Source organism: Elephas maximus, chromosome 4 (genome assembly GCF_024166365.1).
Source record: "Elephas maximus indicus isolate mEleMax1 chromosome 4, mEleMax1 primary haplotype, whole genome shotgun sequence".
NCBI classification, from domain to species: domain Eukaryota; kingdom Metazoa; phylum Chordata; class Mammalia; order Proboscidea; family Elephantidae; genus Elephas; species Elephas maximus.
The window spans coordinates 101,304,517-101,322,991 of record NC_064822.1 but is presented as its reverse complement, the minus strand read 5'-3'; the positions used below and the strand labels follow the sequence as shown (position 1 = coordinate 101,322,991).

General features: G+C 41.1%; 2 long non-coding RNA genes across 2 annotated transcripts in view; one reads left to right on the top strand and one right to left on the bottom strand.

The window, feature by feature from the left end:
- Nucleotides 1–18,475, bottom strand: part of LOC126075343 (uncharacterized) — a 182,918-nt gene that overhangs the window by 138,298 nt on the left and 26,145 nt on the right. The gene's annotated exons all lie outside the window — the stretch shown is intronic.
- Nucleotides 2,912–18,475, top strand: part of LOC126075342 (uncharacterized) — a 71,868-nt gene continuing 56,304 nt past the window's right edge. The window contains exon 1 of the long non-coding RNA XR_007517182.1: nt 2,912–3,220. This is a non-coding gene — a long non-coding RNA (uncharacterized LOC126075342). The remainder of the gene's footprint in view (nt 3,221–18,475) is intronic.

Sequence of the window (18,475 nt, the reverse complement as noted above, 5' to 3'; positions counted from 1 at the left end):
TTACATACTGAGAGTATAAGAAACCGCCTGACTTTTGATTACCTGGGGATATATATTGATGCTAAACATTAACAAAGAACTTGGAAGCTATAATTTCTAAATTCAAAACTTTTCATGATGACTGCCCTGCTGTGGTAAGTCACGTAGCTTCTCCCTCTTGGGGCCCTGCTCACTGTGGTGGTGGGCCCCTAGAAGCCAGGTCTGTGCTGTGCAACACTGTCCCTCTCCACCGTAGCTTTTTGGTCCAAGGTGGACACTGACTCACACTGGCCCAATCAGATGCTGTCTCCCAAGATTTGAAATTTGGTACTAAAAGACCCAGTGTCCCTAGAGCAGTCACGTGGATGTGGTTCCTACTTGATGCAGCTCCTAGATTTTCATGGTACCACCACTTCCCAAGGCCTGCCTGTTCAATTCTTCCTTAGAGCCTTTGAGAGTCTTCAGAATCATTTTAATAAATTACCTACTTTTATGTAACTTTCATGACTTCTTACCAAAAGAACCTCCCTAACTAATACTGCAGCAATTTTCTCAAAAACTGTGAATAGTATATTATCTTTGTTCAGATTCCTCAAAAACTGCATTCCTTGTCATTAAGGACATTTCATTTCCTGAGTTATACAATGCATTATATAATAACAAAAAAAAAGAAGGGAAATAATCTGATTGCATCCTTGTTAGAAGTCTAAATTGCAAGAAGGGACAACTTCCCAAGAAAACCCTCTTCACCTTTTTTTTTTCTTTTCTTAAGGAAAATAATGTATATTCAGTGGTAAAGAGCTCGGCTGCTAACCAAAAGGTTGGCAGTTTGAATCTACCTACCACTTCTTGGAAACCCTATGGGGCAGTTCTACTCTGTCCTATAGGGTAGCTATGAGTTGGAATCAGCTCGATGGCAACGGGTTTGGTTTTTGGTTTAGTATATATTCTGAAGTCTCATGGGTACCTACTCAGGGTCTGTCATGGATTGAATTGTGTCCCCCCAAAAAATATCTGTCAACTTGGTTAGGCCATGATTCCCAGTATTGTGTGGTTGTCTTCCATTTTGTGATTGTAATTTTATGTTGAAAGGATTAGGGTGGGATTTTAACACCACCCTTACTCAGGTAACCTCATTGATCCAAGGTAAAGGGAGTTTCCCTGGGGTGTGGCCTGCACCACCTTTTATCTCTCAAGAGATAAAAGGAAAGGGAAGCAAGCAGAGAGTTGGGGACCTCATACCACCAAGGAAGAAGCACTAGGTGCAGACTGCGCCGGAATCCCTGCACCTGAGAAGTTTCTCAACCATGGGAAGATTGAGGACAAGGACCTTCCTCCAGAGCCAACAGAGAGAGAAAGCCTTCCCCTGGAGCTGATGCCTTGAATTTGGACTTTTAACCTACTAGACTGTGAGAAAATAAATCTCTCTTTGTTAAAGCCATCCACTTGTGGTATTTCTGTTACGGCAGCACTAGATGACTAAGACAGGGTCGATGCTAAGGGATCGAATGTAACCCTAAAAGAAGAACGTAGCCTGAAAGGTCCTGTAGGCCAAGCTCATGCCATTGAAGCAATTCTTTAAACGGCATCCCTAACATACAACCTAGTCCTAGGTGAGCAGACTATGCTGAGGTTCATCAGGTTCTTCCAGCAATGACCAGGTGTGTTTTGAATACTGACATTTTTCTCAGAATCCTTTCTATATTGGAAAACATTAAAGCAGACATTAAAAATTGCAGTGATAAACCAGTAAGAAATATTTCTAAATCCTGAAGCAATATACATTGTTGTTTTTGTTGCTGTCAAGTTGATTCTGACTCTTGGAGACCCCATGTTTACAGAGTAGAACTGTTCCGTAGAGCTTTCAGAAGTAGATCACGGAGGCCTGCCTTCTGAGGTACCTCTGGGTGGGTTCAAATTGCCAACCTTTCACCTAGTAGTCAAGTGCTTGACCATTTCAGCCACCGAGAGACTCTGAAGCAATATATAAATCTCTATTAATTTATTACTCTACTACTTATACCCTTATTCTATTTATGCTAAAGGATCTTTTAAGAATCCTTAAAACTGACCCTTTTTGCACCATAATGCACAATTCCTATTTAGTTTAAATAAGTTGACCAACAACAAAGGTTTAAGCATAGTTTTTAATATCTGTGTTCTATTAACACAGGCACAAGGAGAGAAATTTAAATTCCAGATGTTTCAATTAATCATTTTTAGAGACAAAGGCCCCCCAAAACCTATCTCAATTTCTCTTTTATAGCATGCAATTTCCAAGACACTAAATTGCATTAGATGTTTGCTTTGGTAATTTAGGTTTTGATTCAAAAATGCTTCAGACTCCTAGAAAATAACCAAATGGAACTGGGCAGCAGAAAATAATGAAAGTAACCTCATAGTCTCACATGTTATCCCACGACTTATCCATTAAACCATTCTGCACACAGTGAAGGACCAGAGAAACATATCTTCGTCACTGGCACCCCAGCACTCACTCAGCCTCCACCAAGTCCACCTGTTGGCAATCCTGGTGACTTCTACAGCAAAAGAGCTTTTCACAATACTGCATAGGATTAACAGTAGAATATAAAGTATATTTTAACATCAAAGACTTTGTAGATAAGAGTGAATCTCCTTCTGGCTTAACAGTGGACATTCCATGAAAAGGAAACTCACCACGGACTTCCCCAGGGTAAAGCTGCTATTTCCACTGAAGGAGATGATTAATAACTTTGGAAGCATTAACTGTTTATTTAAGTTTAGGGAAATCAGCGTTACCAAAAAACCCCAGCAAACCTAACTGAGCTTCCTTCAGAGTCGCTCACATTCCATCTTCAAAGTGAGATAATGCAAGAATGCCAAAAATTCAACAGAGCCTTCTCAAGTAACAATCTTGTCCTTAAGAAAGGATGGGATTTTGAATTGTGGAATTTTCCAACCATTTATTCTCTCGTTTTCCATCTTGTTTGTCTTCAAGTGTCAATTGATTCCTCTCAGTCACAGCTACACAAATCACAAGGCTCTTTTTTTTTTTTTTTTAATTGGCATAGAAAACCAAAACCCGTTGCCACCCAGTCGGTTCCGACTCATAGTGACCCTATAGACACATACATTATTCATCTATTTAGTTTCATCTGAATAGAATCCAATAAAGAAGCAACTCTGTTTTCCAATGAAGTATTTAAAGCTGCTTTATCCCCCAAGAGAGCTCGGACGGAAGATTCCATCCACGGTACATGTAAGTACAAACCTTTTTGCCTACCGAAGCATATGTGCATTTGATTTTCTTAAAATATTGAACTTTTTTTTTTTTCTGTTATGCCTCATGCTACTTGTACATAAATACGTAGCAAATTCAATGTCTTTATTAGTTTGTAGAGTCTTCTGTGCCATAATACCGGGAACACCCTGTCCTTTTCCTAGCAAATATTGACTTAAAAACACACTTTGTTTACATTTGTGCTACATCCTTGATAGAAAGCATGTACATGTAGAATTGTAGAATTTGTTTGCCTCTGACTGTAAATACTGTAGAGCACAAAATTCAAGAGGCGATTATGCATGAAGTAATCCCCTTTGTTTCTGGGTTATTGATTGAACTAGAACCCAGGTGGAGGTCATCATGACCCTCGCTTAGCAGGCCCTTCTGTTGCAATGGTGCATGCCAAGTTCAAGCAACATTCACACCTTCTTATTTGACAGAATCCTGTTCTGATTCACAAAGCTCTCATATTAAAAGAAGGAAGAAAACGATGTTAGCAAATGGTACTGAGTTGTGTATCATCTTTATGTACTTGCCCCAAAGAGAGGTTAATTATAAACCTTTCCTCTAGAAAACAGTTCACCTCCTTCTGCAAAGGGGTGGTGAGAAACTCTTGTAAAGTAGCAAGGAGAAACTTCTGCCTCTCCCCATGGAAATGTCTCCACATTCAACCCAGCTCTCCATGTCTGAAAAATTAGGTCTTTGAATAGCAACCATCAACCACAAATCAAAGCACTGAGCAGAAGAGGTAGATGTGTGACAGATGTTCTCTGACAGAAGATAAAAATTAGATTACAAAAAAGACAGGCACGGCTTTATAAACAAAACAGAACTTTCTCAACATCCCACTGCCATCTCATTAACCAGTGCCCTCTCACCATGAGTGATCATGATTATCTAGAGTCAGAAACAAAACATGGAGAGATCTGTCTGCAGGCAAGTAGAGACAAGACATAATAAGGGAAGTGCTAGGTGTGTGAGAGAAATGACGAAGTGGACATACTTTAGTGCTTAAGTCATAAGGGAGAAGACGCATCTATTCGAGCAGTGATTTAACTCCTTCTGGTTAGAATGTTTGGAAACTCTGGTGGTGCAGTGGTTAAGAGCTACAGCTGCTAACCAAAGGGTCAGCAGTTCAAATCCACCAGGCACTCCTTGGAAACCCTATGGGGCAATTCTACTCTGTCCTTTAGGGTCGCTAAGAGTCGGAATCGACTCGATGGCAATGGGTTTGGTTTTTTGGGGTTTGGTTAGAACATAATGTAAACAATTACAGTTACACTTCTTTTAGCATCAGTTCACTCCATAGGGTTTGAACTTAACTTCTTACCAAAACCTTGGGTTTGTTTCAAGGTTTGGTAAATGCGCCTCATAAAACTCTTGCACATATAAAAGGTGCCAATTTCGACATCATTAATTGTTTTTTAAAGAATTTACTGATTCTGAGTCAAGGAAGTTATAATTTGTGATGATTCAGCTCAAAACTGTACCAAACTGTAACACTGAACTCACAGCTGGGCATCTCCTACTTCTGGGAAAATTTCTGGGACCTCACACTTCAGGGGTTGGTGAGGAAGGTGGCCCTGCACTAGCTGATGTCCAGAAAGACCAGAAACTCAAACACACGCAGTGCACCCAGAGCGCTCTCCAGCACCATCACCCAAGTGGTGAGCCTGGCCTCTTCTGCAAATGCTTGTACGCACACTATGCTGTTTACTTGATGACATCACCTTCCTATTTCACCATTTCAGGTTATCCTCATGTCCCTTTTAACCTAGTTGTCTGTATAAACATGTTGGGGCCAAGGAAAGAACTGTGGGATTTGCGACCTTGTACTATGGGGCAGTCTGTCACACGGGGTTACTATGAGTGGAAAAGCGACTCAAGGGCGCCTAACCGCAGCAGCAACGATTCCTTGTGGTAGGCTTTGTATTACCTTTGAGAAGAGGGCTTCCTAAGACAAACGTTTTAAGAAGTAAAGGGGGAGGGAAGAGTGGGGAGTGAGGGGCAGTTATTTGGTTTCCCTGTTTTGCCCAAGTAAGTTCAAATATGTTGAAGGATTAGCATGTCTAATGACTATATATAAATAAAAATGCTAATGATATGGGACTTTTGTTTATCCCAGGAGATAGGGTAAGGGAGGTAGAAAAGGGTAGAATAGGGTATGATAGGACAGACTAGGAGCACAGAACATGAGATAGGCCATGAAAGAATGTGGTAGACCAGTAGACATGTAGAACTACAGCGAACCTTCAACATCAACTGGTTCCATGTAAATGCTTCAGAGCTAAGAAACTGAGGCTCAAAAAAGGATCTTTGCTCAAACACAAAGAATTAATAGTTAATTATAGTTATTATGTGAAAATAATAATTATAAACATTTTAAATAAGCAAAACAAAAATGTAAATTTTACTTCTCAGTCATTTGCTACCTGTGTGACCTTGAGCAAGTTACTTAACCTCTCTGTGCCTTAGTTTCATCATCTGTAAAATTGAGATAATAAATATGCCAGCTTCATAGGCTTGCTGGGGAAATCAAATCAGCTAATACTTATAAAGTGCCTAGAACAAATCTACAAACAATAAGTGTTTGATAAATGTCGACTATTTCTATTATTACTACTGCTACTACTACTGCTATTCAAATAGGCCTTTCTTAAGTGAGTGAGGCTTTATTGATGAACTGGCAAACTCAGTCCACTGTGGACTGGACTGTCACTATGTTGCGAATGGGGGAGAAAGTAAGGCTGAGTCTAGGCTTTAGCTTCCCAAACCAAAACCAAACCCACTACCATCACGTGGATTCTGACCCATAGCGACACTATAAGACAGAGTAGAACTGCCCCAAAGGGTTTCCAAGGCTGAAATCTTCACGGAAGCAGACTGCCACATCTTTCTCTCACAGAGTGAATGGCTGGTGGGTTCGAACCACTGACCTTTTGGTTAGCAGCTGAGCTCTTTAACCACTGCACAACCAAGGCTTCAGCTTAAAGCCAAACAAAGGTGACAGGTGGATAGAGTCTCATCTCCATGAGTAATAGTCACTCATTTCTAAAAAGACTTAGGTGGCAATTTTGACGTTGCATAAAAAACTTCAAGAATGGTATTGAAAACCCCACCTTTCTTAAGTCCCAGTTTTGATTGTGAGTAACCTTGACCAAGCCACTCCCTCTCCCTCAACCATCTCCATATCTGGTGTTAATTACAATCTCTACCTGAACTATAAGGATTAAATGTGTTGTAAAGCACTTTATGAGCTATAAATTTGAAAGAGAATTGTACATTCTTAAAAGCACAGTGTATTACAATTAAACTTTTATTTTGAAACCACTGAAAAAAAGCCATTCTTGCCTTCTTCCAAGGATTTAGCATGGACCATGGAAATAGCATGCATAATCAGAATATTCATAGAAATATGTTCAAAAGAAAGAACACTGAACTGGGAATTGCAGGTTTGGGTTCTAGCCCCAGCTTTCCCACGGACTCATTGAATAGCTTTGGGCAAGTCATATAGACTCCCTGGCACCCAGTTTCCTTCCTGTAAATGCAGGGTGCATTAAATGATCTCTCCCCTCTAATTCTATAATTCTAAATGCCATGCCTATGTTTGCATGAATCCATGAATCACTAAAACCTGGTAGATTTAAAAAAAATATTTAATAAACATAATATCTCATAAGCAATTCAAGAGCTCTTGGAACTGACTCTCAAAACATTGCATAATCATGTTTAGGCAGATTTCAATCCCAAGAAGCAAAAAGAAAACATTGCCGTCAAGTCGATTCCAACTCATAGCGACCTTATAGGACAGAGTAGAACTGCTCCACAGGGTTTCCAGGGAGCACCTGGTACAATCGAACTGTCGACCTTTTGGTTAGCAGCCGGAGCTCTTAACCACTATGCCACCACGGTTTCCAACCCAAGAAGAACATCTTGAAATTGAGCAGGGATAGGTCGGCCTCTTTTCATTACCATTCCGCGATTCACAGAAGACAGGCTGTAAGTTCACCAGTTCACACTCACTCTGCCCCTAAAGGCTCAGACCATTTGAACAGCTCTCGATAATCTTCAGCGGCGTTTAATAAACAGAACCACCACCCGTCTGACAATTTGTTGTACCGTGGTGGTTTGTGTGTTGCTATGATGCTGGAAGCTATGCCACCGGTATTTCAAATACCAGCAGGGTCACCCCTGGTGGACAGGTTTCAGCAGAGCTTCCAGACTAAAATAGACTAGGAAGAAAGACCTGACAATCTAAGTCCAAAAAATAGCCTATGAAAACCATATGGCTCACAACAAAATGCTGTCCAATGTAGTACTGGAAGATGGCGCAGGAGCAGGCAATATTTCCTTCTGTTACACATAAGATCACCATAAGTCAGGGCTGACTCAACAACAACTAACAACAAACACAAACATGTATCGCCTCTTTCAAAAAGAAAAATAAAGGCATACGAGCATGACGTATTTCTATCACATTTTCAGTATTTCAGAATGCTTTGATACAGTTTTAGCTTTTTTTCCCCTTGTGTATGATTTGATCAATGCAACAACTTTGTAAAACCTTCTGTTGTTTTGTGCAGTCAAGTCAATTCTGACTCATAGAGACCCTATATGACAGAGTAGAATTTCCGCATGGGTTCCTGGGCTGAAATCTTTACAGGAGCAGATCACCAGGTCTTTTCTGCCGAACAGCAGCTGGTGCGTTTGAGCCACCGACATTTTGGTTATTAGCACTTAACCATTTCGCCACGAGGGCTCCTTTGGAACAGTACCGGAATTATTGTATCCATCTTACAAATGAATATCCCGGGGCAAAGAAATAAAATACCTTGCTTCACACTTAGAACTGGTGGTCGTCACACACCTCTCAGATGCAATCCTTCCCGGCTAGGAGTCCTCCACGTGCAGTTCATACACACACTGCCCACCTGCCTCCTGCCAGCTGCACTGCAGGAAGCCACCAATCAGCCCACTAGTAATGCCTGTCTCACCGGCTCAAAAGAACAAAACCTTTCCTCCCACTTACCACCCCAGGTCACTCTCTGGGACCTGGTATAGAACTGAAGTGACTCTCCGAATGCTATAACCCTTTTAAAGGACTTCCACGGAAAAACGAAGTTCCCAGATAGAAACAATGAACGTATTGATGACTGAATTACACCCTGCTTCCCAGGCCCTGTGGTTTCTCCCCATAAATGTTTTTCCTGTAATTCAGTGGCTGCTTTGAGAGAGCTGTCCAAGACATTTTCATCGAGGCTATTTTTTTCATCTAAGATTTTGGCCATCGCCTTGTTTATTTTGAAAAAGAGACAAGAGGGGAGGTCATGTTCTAGAGATAGAGGTCCTCAAAGGTCCTAAACATTTTGTATCTAGGGGGATATCTAAGTAGATTTGAGAATGACACCCATCTCCATTAACTAAGTCATGGACCAACTTCAAATCACAAATGCAGGATTCTTAAGACAAAGTGTATTTTCGCATAACTCCCTCAGCAGGCCCTATGCTAGAAACCAGGTTGGGATGCATTTGAATGCTTGGTTGGTAACTGGAATCCAGTAGAGCCAGCGAGTTCGAGTTCGGAATGACAAACTACCTATGTTTGCATGATATTCATGTTTCCACCCTCATAATGGCTTGGTTTCATTTATTCCCCAAACTGGATGGCAGAGACAGTTATTCATTGTGGTGCATATGGTTACACACTCCCTATGTTAGTTGTACGAGAGGAGCATTGTCACTCATCCCCAGGCTATTGAAGTAAAATATTAACACAGCTTTGAATCATTAACTCATTCTTCACTGATGATGAAAGGGATTGGCAGCAATAGGTATCGTTTCACCTAATTCAGGTTCACAAATATTAAGACCTTACTATGGGCCAGGCATTGTGCTAGGTGCTTCAGGGGTATAAATCAGAGTGAGACACAGCCCCAGTTCCCAAAACGTTAAATCTAGTGAGCGGTTGCTGGGAACAGGTTGTGGGAGCAGGAGATGAGACAAGCATTGCTGGTGGGCTGATGTGGCTCAGTGCCACGCAGCTGGAAGGAGGAGGGTGGACAGTGGGCATAGGAACCACAGCAGGGAGCTCAGTCCTAAATGGGCACCATTTCATTGAGAGTCAGGAGATCCCAGTGTCAGGACCATCAGCTCCAAGTGTGATTGCTCGTGGTAGGGGAAGATGAGAAGTCTTCAAATTACATTTAGAATAAAAGATTTAATAACAAAAGTACACCTAATGATTAAAGACAATAAAGATACAAGATTCGGGATCACATTCCCCTTGAAATGTCCTCGCATCCCATTTGTAGTACTTAATTAAAAAAAAAAAGAAAGTAGAGGTACTTTGAACATTCCAAGAAGGGATGGTTCTTAAATCAAGGGGATAGGAAATGGTTTCATGAAGGAAGTGGCATCTGAAATGAGTTCTGAAGGTTGACCAAGATTTTAATAAGCTAGTAATAGAATGTGGAAACCCTGGTCGTATAGTGGTTAAGAGCTACAGCTGCTAACCAAAAGATCAGCAGTTCAAATCCATCAGGTGTTCCTTGGAAACCCTATGGGGCAGTTCCACCCTGTCCTATAGGGTCACCATGAGTCGGAATCGACTCAACGGCAATGGGTTTTATGGGAGTAATAGAATAACAAAAATATAGGTAATTAGTAATTTTAAATGGCACTTTTACTTGACTCGATGGCATTGAGTTGTTTTTTTTTTTTTTTACGTATCTTATTTCTTAAGACAAGGAGGAGGTCCCTCCAGGTGGGAAATGCACCATGAGCAAGGGCAAGGACTGAGAAACACAAGTCAACTGTAGGAATGAGAAAACAGCTTTTCCATGCATACAGCAAAACTTTACTAAGTAACCATTATGCTCTAGGTGCAAAATATAGGTGATAAAGGGTTTCAGGGCACAGATCTCAGCCTTCCAGTGTCACACAGCCTGGAGGAGAGGCAGACAGTTGACTCATAAGTTTTGTGTCAGGTGGTAGTAGGAGATCAAGGTGGGAAGCAACACTAGCACCAAGTGAAAGAAGGCCCTGAATACTAGGCTACAGGGTCAGTACTTAATTCAGTGATTATTAAAGATTTGGTTCTGAAGAGTGATGTGATATGGATTATGTATAGGATTCATTTAGAGCAAATGTATAGGATTCACTCAGAGCAAAAAAAATGGAAAAGAAAGACTGGTTAGGAGACTATTGCAAAGGTCCCAGGCAAGGGGTAATGAGTCTCTGACTCATACGGTAGCATTGAACAGAATCAAAGAGAATGTAAAAAAAAGGGCAGCCATTAACTAAAATATTGCAGGACACAACTTGTCTGAAAGGAAAAGAAAATGTTTGATGGGGGCCATGCTGAGTTTGAGATGTTCACGGGATATAGAGGGGAGGTGTGTTGCCAGCCACTGGACATTCAAGTCTGGGGCATTCAGTCTGCTTTAGGTAACCTGGGGCTCAGGACAGGGGTCCTGGCAAAAAAGACACATTTTGGAGCTATCTACACGGGAGCGCCTGTTAAAGTCATGGGATTGGACACAATAGCTGAGGTAGCAAGTGTAGGCATGGAAGGAGGATGAAGAAAACATTCCTGGGGAATACCTACATTTATAACGTAGAAGTAGAAAGAGGGGTGAGGGGAAAAGAGTTGAGAGTTAAGACAGTATTGCATCAGGGACCCAGAGAAGGACAATGTTTAAAGGAGGAGGTATCTACAGTCTGATGCTAAGGAGAAGTCAAGGAGGTATAGACTGGTATGAAATGAGGCATTGGGTTTAGTGCTTTAGGAAGTCTCTCACTGACTTGGAGAAAGAAACTTTGGTGGGCCTTTGTATAGAGAAGTCAGTATTCAAGACAGTAAAGGATGAGCAGGTAGACAGCAAGAAGTGGACTTCAGGAAGTTTGATGGAGGGATACAGAATGAAGATGGAAATAAAAGAGAGAAAGATTGATGGGAAAAGCAATAAAGGAATCAGGTTTGCGGATAGAGGGGTTAAGGTGGCAAGAAGAAGGGACACGCACTCCTTAAAGGCAAGTTTGAAGAAGAAAGCGCAGGAGCGGTGGTGAAAATACAAAGATTCTCTCCCTGGTTGGGCTCACTCACCCCCACCTATGGGCACAATTACCACCTCTCTGGCATAACTCACAAATTTCTGTCTTCTTCCCTAACCTCTTCCTGAGCTCCTGATCTATATATAAAACTATCTCATAGACAACCTGCCTGAATATCTGAAAGGCACCTCAAGCTCAATCAAATTCATGACCCTTTCCTCTAAACAATGTCATCTCCCAGTGTTCCCTTCCCAATAAATGGTATCATCACCCATCTAATTGCAACGTCAGAAAGTTAGGACTTATCCTAGCACTTCTATCTCCCTCACTCTCCCAAAAGGTTTTAATTCTTCTCCAAATTTCCACCTTTGCCCCCTTCTACATTACGGCTACAATGACCTTTTCAAAACCCCAGTCCGATCGTGTCATCCACTCCTGCTTGAAACCCTGCAGTGGGGCCTTCTTGGGCAAGACCAGAGGCTGACCTCATATAGCCTGGTCCTGCTCACTTTTCAGCCTCCCTTCACACACTCTCCGTACCCGCATACCCTAGACTCCCTGCTCCCCCTTCATGTCCTCATATTTGCCAATTTTCTTCCACCTCTGGGCTCTGTACATGCTGTTCCACCTGCCTGTTAGTCCTCTGCCCATCATCCTCTGGCTAATTCTGACTTCGGGCAAGATGGGAGACCATGTAGAAAAATGGGTAGGACACCAGGCTTTGGAGTCAAACTGAGTTCCAACCCACACTCCTCACTCCCCAGCTGGGTGATCCTGAGCAAGTTACTTACTGTGTCTGAACCTATATGTTAACATGGGTCCATACCTCACAGAGATAACTCAGATAAAGCACTAAAAACTGGGCCTGACTCATAAGAGCCACTTGGTAAATGTCAGCTATTTTTTGTTACTCTTCCTTCCAGCTCTCCTTGGGTCAATCATCACTTTCTAGAGAAGCTGTCCTTGACCAGGACATGATCCTTCTGTCTGCACTGTCAGCCCTTTTGCACTCTCCTTTCCTGCACTTATCACAGAGGTAACTTTGCATTTATCCACAAGATTTTTAGAGTACAACCGTACTCTCTACCAGGTAGAAGGTGCTTGAGAGCAGGACTATGCCTGCTTTGCTTGCACAATGCCTGGCACAGAGCAGTCTGTTCAATGAATGAATGAGTGGGCAAACAGCAGGAGCCTAGCTGTTAGAGTAGTTAGAGGATGTAAGTGTTAGCATATCCAGTGTGCCCCTGCATGAAGCAACTCAGGATTTTATCATTTAGCCATTTGATCCTTGCTTGAGTGAGGGCCAGATTAGCAGTGTGTCATCTCATCCATGAAGGCCAGTAACTTGTTAATAGTACTATTTAGTTTTTAGAAACCAAATGAGTCTGTGGTAAAATTCCTACTCATGTAGGCCTCACTGGGCAAGGACGTCTGGTGATCCAAGGTTGAGGTTGATACACACGATGACGACAATGGTGATAATCCTGTAATTAACAAGGCTTATGAATATTAGCTCATTAAGCTGCAGAACACATTGGTCTAGTAAGTGGAAAGTATAGAACAGAAGCTCCCGAAGGTCATCTCATATGCCAAGTGAGAAATATTGAGAGGGAGCCATCTCCCTTTAGCCCATCTTATTTTTCTGTGTTGTGGATACATATATAGATGTCTAACTGGACCTCTCACTTGGATGTGACCTTTGCTGTCTTCTAACTGCAGACTGTGGCATACAGGGCTCATGTCCCTTCCCTCCAGCTCACCATCCCTCCAGGCCTCTTCTGGGAGAACCACCAACTCTGTTCACGTTTGATGCCAGTGAATGTTTTCTGAATAATTCTCTTGATATCTGCTTTTTTTTATCTGCTCATGAGCAAATACTAAGCCCACAGATAATTCTTATACAATCCTTGACAAATATGAGGAAAAGCAGACAAAATATCCTGTAACTCCTTATAGATCTCCTTTACTTCAGCATATAAGCCATTTGATTAACTCCTCCCTTTTTTTTTTTGCTTCTAGTCACGAAATGTCCTTTCCCTTAGTGGAACAGCTCAGGAGCTTTGGAATGACAATGAGTGAACATTAAGTTTGGTATTGTTGCTAATGTATAGACACTTTCTTTTATTGAGTACCTATTTTTTTTTTATGAAAGGTAGGCAACCACAGGCCCCAGGTGCCTTCCCACTGCTGTTCATTAAACTGAGCCAGCAATTTGAACGCCTTGAGGGTAAAATATAATGATTGGGGTTTTGTTGGGTTTTTTGTTTGTTTGCTTGTTTTTGGTACTCTCTTTGAACAGTTAAGGAGGATGTAAAGTTCTTCTGTCACACAAAGGGTCAGGAATGTCTCTCGTAGGAGCTCTGTCTGGCCCCTGACAGACTTTTGTCTTAGTTGAAAGAGTAAGAGAAAGACTAACCGCAATATGAGTCAGGAATGTCTCTCGTAGGAGCTCTGTCTGGCCCCTGACAGACTTTTGACTTAGTTGAAAGAGTAAGAGAAAGACTAACCGCAATATGGTAATGTTGAGAATAGCAATAAAAATCTTTCACTTCCAGAACTCTTGGTGAACCTTTCTGAAAAAAATCCATTATTGCCTAGAAATTCTATTGTAAAAGTACATCAGAGTTTAAAAATGCAGAGTGGTTGGGAGAAAAGGCTTATGTAACATTATGAACAAAAAACTGATTGTAAAGTTATCTCTATGCTACAATTGTAACTATACAAAAATTAGATAACATATTGACAATAACCAGCAGTAGACATTAGAACAGCTGGCTTTTAGAATGGTGAGATTTGGGATGGTATTTTTCCTTCTTTCTTTCTTGCTTGATTTCTGTTATTGTTGTTATAATATTATTTGTGTGATATAATTTATCAACTAAACATATATATTATGCTTAAAATACTGCGAAAAATAATAATTTTTATACATACCATACTAACGTTAAAGTACAGACATTAAAAATTACACCTCACCTAAAATTGAATATGGAAAACTGTGACTATTTTGCCTTATCATAAAAACTATTACTTACCATTCAATAAAATAAAACAAGGAATGATTCCTAGCATAGTTCTTAAAATTGACAGAAATGAATTTCATTTGCCTCCTTTGGCATCACTGACAAAAATTTAAATTTTTTTCTGCAAAAAGAGAAATGAAAGAATGAAAAAATTTTTTGTTAAATTTTCTTAATTTTCTTTCTGATTATCCAGTAGACCAGAGAACCTCACTGGAAATACCACCACACATTTGAGAAATCCTTCGTAGGTCTATGCAAAAAAAAAAAAAAAATGCTTTGGCATGTATTAGCCCTGTGACTAAAAGCACTTAAAGACAGAATACTGGCTGGGTGCTGACAGCCAGATTTAATCACTGAAATTACAGAACTGCAAATTCAACTCAGAAAATAACCACACAATTTCCCCTGTTTCTCTGTTTATTCAGTGCTTTGCCCCACAAGGATTTGTTGCCCGTACACAGCACTGAGTTTGGGGTTAGAATAAGTCTCACGCTGAATGGATATTTCCCTCTGTCCAGAAATTTCCGTTTACTTTTTTTAAAATTAAATTCTTTCTATCCATAAGATTTTGTCTGCCTTTTCCTTCTGGAGTGCCAGTAAAAGGTTAAGAGGGTCTGTGGGCTAGTTCGGACTTTCTCTGCATCTTCTTGTATACCATCCATGCAAATCAATCCAACAAAAATGTACCCAGCTGAGTAGCTTCCCAGAGCCGTTGGGTCAACAAGCTCTACCAGGAGGCTATGGAAACACCTTACTGGCCCTCGAATGCTGTGTCTCACCCATTGGTTAGCACAGCTCATGCTGGACTTCTAAACAGTTCAATCAGGAATCCTCTGGACTGCGTGTTCCTAACCTTCCCCTTCACAGGACTGCTTATATGTGGTAAGAGTTATCAGCTGCAAAAACAAATAAGTCCAATGCTACAATAACAATCTGCTGAGCAACAAATGATCTACCTAACACTGGTAAATTGATTGCCATATTAAAGAGAATGAACTTCATTCTGTGGGCAATGGGGGCCTTGAAATGATTTTTGGTGAGGATAAGGATAATATAAGCAGATTTGGGGATGAGTGCTAAACCTAGAGGCAGGGTCAGTGCAGACTGGACAGGGTAGAGATTTGCCAGAATTGGGGAACTAATCGGAGGCTAGTGGAATTGGCCTGAATCAGGGCAATGACAATAGGAATGGAAATGGGGATAGATAACAGAGTTTAAATGGATAAAACTTTGAAACGGATTTGATGCAGATTAATGAAGGAAAGGACAGTGTAGATACAGGGTTAAGAAAACCCTGAAGTTTCTAGCCTAGATTCTTAATTGGTAGTGATACCATTAATAGAAGTAAGAAACCAAGAGGAAAAGTTGGTTTGGGGAGGGGAAGACAAGTTTGTTTTGGATATGACAGGTTGGAAGTGTCAGATCTTCTTACTGAACACCCCAGCAGGCCATAAAGATCTGCCAGGCCATTTAAGAGCAGACTTTGAAATTAAATTTTGGTTCTGCCACTTACATTAAGCAGCCTCGGATAAGATATTTAAACTTCCGAGCATTAAGTTTCCACATCTGAAATTACATTATAGGATTATTGTAAGGATTAAAAAAGAAACTTATACGTAAAGCACTTACAGTGTCTGACACACAGTAAGCAGCATTCAGGAAAGTATCTCTTACTACTCAGCCGTTGTGATGGTTAATGTTGTGTGTCAACTTGGCTGGGCCTTGATTCTCAGTGGTTTGGCAATTCTGCAGTGATGCAATTTGGCAGTTATAAAATAAAGTAGTCAGTCTCCATTTTGTGATATAATGTAATCACTTCCATAATGAGAGCTAATGCGATCTGTCAATCAGTTGTAAGGGGCATTTCCTTGGGGGTGTGGCCTGCACCCAATATATATGGACATCTGGCAAAGCTCACTGGCTTTTGCTTGCTCTGGATCCTGCCTCTGGCTCATCATCATCCAACCTTCAGTTCTTGGTAATTGAGCCAGAAGCCTGCTGTATCGCCTGCCGATCTTGGGGTGAATTAACCTCCACAGCCTGTGAGCCAGCAGCCTGCTGTTTTACCTGCCAATCTTGGATTCATCAGCCCCTGCAGCTATGTGAGTCAGGAGAAGCCTCCAGCTTGACCCATAGACTTGAGACTTGCCAGCCTCTACAACTAAGTGAGCCATTTCCTTGAGTTAAATCCCTCTCTTTCTCTCTCTATATGTATGTATGTATATGTATACATACATTTCATTAGTTTTTCTTCTCTAGAGAACCCAGCCTAAGACAGCCATAAAGAGAAATTGAATCCTGATGCATGCCACTACATGGGTGAACCTTGCAGACATTATGCTGAGAAAATAAATCAGTTGCAAATAAACAAATATTTTATGATCTCACTTACGTGAAATATGAAAATATACAGAAACCAAAAATTATTACTGATTACCAGGGATGGGAGAGAGAGAGAGAGTAAGGGATTGTTTTTACCTAGGGTGCACTGAGTTTATGTTAGTGGTGATGGAATAATTTGGAAAATGACAGCTGGTTGCACAACTTGAAGAATGTAATCAATGTTACTGAATTGTACACGTAGAAATTGTTGAGATGGTGTATGTTTTGTTACGATTTCACCACAATTTAAAAAACAAATAAAAGTATCTCTCCTTTGGACCACTGTCAAAATCTCTTCCTCTTCTCCCTGTTTCATCCTTTGCCTCCCTCAGTTCACCTCTGCATGGCAGACAGAGAGATCTTGTTAAAACATAAATGAGATCCCATCATTCCTCTGGTTAAGGTATCCCTCTGAACCACAGTCCATAAAGACTCGAGCATTCCTATCCCTTGAACATTCCAATCTAGTTCTAGCCTCAGGGCCTTTGCATTTGCTGTTCCCCTGTCTGAGGTGCTCTCCCCCAGATTTCTCCAGATTGGCTCCTTTTCAGCCCTCTGCTATTAGCTCAAATGATATCATCTCATGGAAGCTTTTTGATGATTCTTTCTTCCTCCTCTGTCCTATAGGGTCGCTATGAGTCGGATTCGACTAGATGGCACTGGGTTGGGTTTGGTTTGGTTTGGTTTGGTTTGGTTTGGTTTGGTTTCTTCCTCCACCCCAAGCACAATCTATCCCATCACTCTGTTTTTATTTTATCCAGAGAACAACACTGTTGGAAATGAAAAATTCATGTATAGGTTTACTTGTTTTTTGCCTGTTCCCCCTCCCCAATTAGAATGTCAATTCCTTGACAGCATGTTTGTCTTGTTACCCCACTAAACATCCCCAGTGGCTAGCATATAGTAGGTTCTCAATAAATAGTCATTGAATGAATTGATAAATGAATGTTTATACATGAAAGCATTGCAAATCCTTAGATATAAAGCATGCATTTCTTCACCATTAAGATGGACAGTCTGACTCAGAAACATGATCTTATGATGATGAGCTACTCCAAGCTGAATGTTTCTGAAGCGAGCCAATTAACCTCTCTGGCCCCCATTGTCCTTCTCAGCATAAAAGAGCCAACAATTGCCAAATGCTGGCTGAAGGCGGATGCAGTGAAGAATTAATGAGATGAAATCTGGCAAGTGCCTGAAGTTTTGCAAGAGGAAGACACTCTACTTAACTGTTAGGCTTACCATAAAGATGACAGGCATGGATGAAAACAGCATAATCAAAATCCCCACAGTCACATCAAATCACTGGACTGTGAGTCCCCAAATGACCCTGAAACAATAGTCTATCAGAATTTCCATCAAGCTACAGTGATAATGTAAATCCCAGGATCACAATTCAGGTGTGGTAGTTCCTGAAATTTTATGAAAAACAAGGCCACATCCCAAATGGGTTAGTGATCACAAAGAGAATGCAAAATGCCTTCTGTCAGAGCACGATCAACACCTCAGGTTCCTAGGCTCCTAGCTTCCTTTCTCCGTGGGCCTCATCAATCAATGTCACTCTGTTACACAGGAGCCCACTGTGGGAGCATTCAGTCAGCCTCTCCTTGGAGGCTTGCTCTCAGAAATCTTGTTGAGATATCCAGCCCAACTGAAGAAAAGAGCTAAGGCTTGAGCTTCAGTTTAAGTTCAGCAAACAGAAGCTGGCTTTGCAAATGTACAGATAATGGCCCAGCTTAGGATGACTCTGACTTGAGCAGTATCCCTCTCAAAT